The sequence below is a fragment of the Euwallacea similis genome, unplaced genomic scaffold, assembly GCF_039881205.1.
Source record: "Euwallacea similis isolate ESF13 unplaced genomic scaffold, ESF131.1 scaffold_78, whole genome shotgun sequence".
In the NCBI taxonomy this organism is placed as follows: Eukaryota; Metazoa; Arthropoda; class Insecta; order Coleoptera; family Curculionidae; genus Euwallacea; species Euwallacea similis.
The window spans coordinates 1-4,977 of NW_027098703.1; the positions used below are offsets into that span (position 1 = coordinate 1).

The 4,977-nt window shown below is 38.0% G+C and overlaps 1 pseudogene; it reads right to left on the reverse strand.

The window, feature by feature from the left end:
* Nucleotides 1-527: 527 nt before the first annotated feature.
* Nucleotides 528-4,591, reverse strand: LOC136419120 (uncharacterized; annotated as a pseudogene).
* Nucleotides 4,592-4,977: the final 386 nt, after the last annotated feature.

The window sequence follows — 4,977 nt, forward strand, 5'->3', positions numbered from 1 at the left end:
TACCCTTTCTTCTCTGAACGTGGTTTCGAAATTCATTCACTGTACAAGTGCCGATTCTTCTGTATACCAAGCCTTCGATAAAATATATATGGCTATATTGAAAAACATTCGCTTATTAAAAATCAAGTGCAAAATAAAATGACTGACTACTTTACGGTACAAAATAAATAGTAATAAGACGTGTATCTGTATTAGGTACATAGGAGCAAATAAAATAAAAGTGTTGTTTTTACCCATCTTTTCCTTTTAACTGTATACATCAAAAGAATTAATTTTTAGCGCATAAGAAGTTTTAAGGTTAACCCAATACATATTAGGTAAAATTCGATTTGACGAACGCCCGGTTATAACGAACAAAATCTTTTGTCCCCTCGTGTTCGTTATAACCGAGTTCGACTGTACGTAGTTAAGTACTTTTTCAACAAAATGAGGATTTTCCGCCCCGGAAGTGAACGTTGACACTCGTCCTCTCCGCAGTTCCACAGTTACAGTTGCCTGAGGACTGTCCGAGTAAATGTTCCCCCAGGACATCCTTACTGTAGTCGTTGAGATAAAGCAACGTTACACGGGGTGTCTCTAAAAGAACTTTACAACGCTCTACCGTAGGTAGCCGAGATCAAAATAAAACGATTTAACCACATTTGCCTTAGTCCAAAAGTTGATAATAACCGAGCTACAGGGTGGCAAAGTTGAAATGTAAAATTCAATTTTTAGCCATAATTATTAAATGGCAAGAGGAAAACTCATGAAATTTTCTACAAGGGGTTTTTCCGGGATGAGGAATTCATATCTACAAATAAAATTTCGATAAATCGCAGAGGGCTCCACGTATACGCATTAGGTACTTGTTTAGGTCCTTCAAACTTTTTTGTTTTTAACGGTAAACCAGCTTTGGAGGGAAAAACGTATTTGCGCGGTATTTTTGCTTAAAAAAAGGTATACCTTAATCAAGTCGCTAACTGCAATCGTTTTCGAGAGAAACGCTTGTTGTTTCAACTTTGCCACCCTGTAGCTCGGTTATTATCAACTTTTGGACTAAGGCAAATGTGGTTAAATCGTTTTATTTTGATCTCAGCTACCTACGGTAGAGCGTTGTAAAGACCTTTCAGAGACACCCCGTATAGCGAAAATATTTATGTGTGTGTTCAGAAAAACAGACATTTCACATGCTTCTATTGTATAGTGTCTTCCCAATTAACCGGTACCTTATCTACAAGAACGTGCCAATATTCATCATGAAGGCTCGTACCAGCTTTTGCCAGCTGTGAGCCTTGAAAAAAAACATCGTACGTGTCAGGAAAAGTTTAGTGGCATCCAATCCAAACGATTCTGCAATGGCTTTTTGGATTTTTTCCCTAAAATATCCAAGTATAAAACATGGGAGTAGCTTCAATTAGAAGGTCTTTACCGGACAGATCTGTACATTTTCAAATCAGTGGGGGTGATAAAGTTCGTTTTCATGCTTTGGAGAAGTTAATGAAGTTTTCCCCATGAGATAATGCCCCAGAATATAGGTCCATAATTGTTGCTCCTCCATTGGAACCACCCAAAGACATACCTGTTAATTTGTAAATGTGACATTATGATTTGCAAATTTTTTCAAAACGGTATCACATTCTAAATATCAAGATGGCGTCCAAGTAAACTGTCGCCATCTTACGACAACTTAAAGCAAAATTGTATTGAAGATAATCCATGTGGAGCTGCTGATATTCTAATATACCTTTTTTTGCCAACCCCAGTAAAATATCCGTCTCATATTCTGTGATTATTCAATCACTGACAAAGCGACCACATTTCCTTGGAATACAGCCAGTGTACTGTTTTACTTCATCCGTATAGGATTTGTCGCAGTCAACGCGATGCCCTTGCCCATCACATGTGTAATCAAATGTTGCTAAAACATTTTTTAGTTTATTCTGTGATAATCATAAATTATGAAAATGTACCTAAATGTGTCTCTTTCCCACCTTTTGAGAAGTGCCATACATAAATTAATACCCCAATGACTATGATGATTCTACTAAGTATTCTTTGCCCACTAAACTTCGGTAAGGGGCCATTTTTACTATAGGAATATGTTAAGAAAAAGGTAATAGGACGTAATGCTTAGGTGATAAGGAGTAATTGAAACTTACTAGGGGACACCTTTTCCCTCCAATTTCGTCTTTTGCAGTTTCTTTGGGATGAAGTTTCGACGTCTCCTTAGCTCATTCCTGCCTTTTGCAGACCTTCAATTCAATGCTCACTGTCCTTTATGTATTTTAGGAAAAAGTGGAAAAATAACTCCCTTTTTTTTAAATATTCAATCTCTATAAAGCTATGTTTATGGAGTGAGAGAATGCCTGCGGTCTACGTGATGCCACCAGAGCGAGTGCCCTTCTTGCCTTCTTCAAAATTCCCTTTTTTTTTAATCTAAAACCCCAAAGGTGCCCGACATCGTCTGTTCTCTGTCTCCCTGACAGCTCACAAATTCTAGCATTCCAGAATGAAAGTGTAGCCTCAGCTCATAAATTAGATGTAAGTTCGACATGCCTACAATTACAAACTACACAAGACAGAACACTATCATTAATATCTAATCCTAAGAAAAGGGGCCCTTGTACTTGTCGTCTGTCGGTGTCGAAATACGAAGGGAACGCTCGCACGTATAATACTTCAGCTATAACCATAGAGTCTGGGTTTTTAAGAGGGACCAAAAAAATCAATATGTTTGACTGAGGGGAAACGATCAAACTCGGTTAAATAGAGACTTCAAGATTATTACGATGACGAATTGAGAAACGATTTTAATTTAAACTTTAGCTGAAAGCAAAATTATCAACAAATTTCGAGGTTATGGAAATTTGTAGGTGTATTTGAGGTTGCGTGATAAACAGTAACAAAGTTGACAAGAGCAATTCAATTTTTAAGTGCAACCATTGTCCAAATGGCCCCATCTGAGGCAAGCGAAGTTACTATGGGAGCAATTAAAATTCTTCAAATAACGTTTCAATTTTGGACCCAATAACCTATGTCCCTTCTTTTATTACAAACAACTTTAAAATACACAGCATATCATAATACAAACAAAAATAGTTACTAACATATTTTGGTCGATCAAGTTCTATTGTTGGTAAGCTGAGCATAATCTAACTTTTACTTTAGATGTATCGAAAAATTCTTCCTCGAAATGGCGTCAACATACAACACTACTTGTGTTTGGAAGCCAGTCAGGCTTTTTTACAAATTTAATCCAAAATTCCCTTCTATTTGCATCCTTGGAGAAGCTAAAAGTATTTTTCTAGGTGAACTTTCATAAAGAACCGTATGGAGGGTTTGTTCACGAATGCGTTTTAACACGGCATGTCAATGGCAAAAAATACCATACAGGGTGATTCATTGGGAATGGGACATGGCGAAACCCGAGATAGGGGACACCAAAATATGACGATTGGACGCAACATGACTTATATCAATTTTCTATCAACCCGTGATAAGGTACGATTTACTTGGATCCGTAATACCTCCATGTCAGTATAATAGAGAACTGTACGTTTGGTATAATGTATTCTAGATTCGCCTAGATGCAGAGAATTAGTAATAAGGGATTTTCGATAGGAGTAAATGTAGTTTCGTCTTCATTCCTTACCAGTCGAAGGCCGAGGATCAAAAGTAATATCGAGAGTGGTGGGTCCATCCTGAAAAGAAGTAATATCTTTAGATTTGGGTTTTCGGAGGGCACTATTATGGTATTCGGCCTTGTGCGTTTCTACTTTGACGTCTGATTGACCTTAAGTGTCATATTTCTTAAATTTCGGTGATGCTTTATTCCGATTCTTGGTTTTTACACAAACAGGCTTATCCAAAGGGTAAGGCTGTGGATTTTCCCTGTTTCGGTTTCTTTTTTTGATCTGATTTGTTTCTTAACTTCTTTATTCCTTTCGCCTAGCTTCTGATACAATTCCCGACAGTTGTCTTTATGACGTTGGACGTAATTCGATACGATAACAACGACATGATCAGTCAATTCAAGTGGGTCTGTGCAATCGAAGTGTCCCGTAGTGACTTCAAAGCGGGTGAATTTTGTGGTACTATAAATAGAATGATTACATCCCAATACTGCTCTTTTCAGAAGTTGGTCTGGACTAAGAGTCTTATTTGTCTCCTTAAGACATCGATAATGCTCAATGAGCGTCGAATAAAACCGTTCCACGGGGAAATTGGAATTGTTATTTTTCGGTGTGGTGTAATGTAATGTTATATTATATAATTTACAGAAGTCTTGCAAATCGTGGTTTTCGAATTCGATTCCACTATCACGCGTAATTTTAAGGAGTAGCCCGTGATGCCTGACAAAACTTAATAGTCCTTCCACGGTGGATATACCAGCGATGCTTTCCGGCGAATAGGCCTGACCGTAGCGCGAAAAAGCGTCTATGATCGTCAAAAATGGCGTGTTTTCGATTCGAAAAGTGTCAACACGAATACGTTCGAAAGGTTTGGAAATTGTTGGTGTCAGATCGCATTTGACGACTGGAGGGTCGCGATCGTATTTGTTCTCCTGACATACTTCGCAATTATTGACATAGTTCTCGATATCGGTATTCATGTTGGGCCAGTAAAATTTTTCGCTAAAGCAAGCTGCATTTCGTCGATACCTCTATGGCAAGTTTTGGTTGTGTGATGCAATTCTAGCTTCATCAATTGATCTTCTCGTGTGACAATATCTTCGCGCGTTTTCGTACATGGTACCAGTTTACAGGAGGAATATAAGAAGATTCGTTGCATATTAACTATGAAAATCTCGCCTAATCCGGGTTCTCTGAAGAGGGGAGCATGAACGCGTCTGGGGTTGATATATTCTTTTACAAGTCGAATCATTCCTTTAACGAAAGCATTTTTTGGGAGTGCGACATAAAGTCTAGTGTTTTCAAAAATAGTTTCCCTTTTAAATCGCGCTTCTGGAACGTCTCCTGCTGTTACGAGAATCTGGTT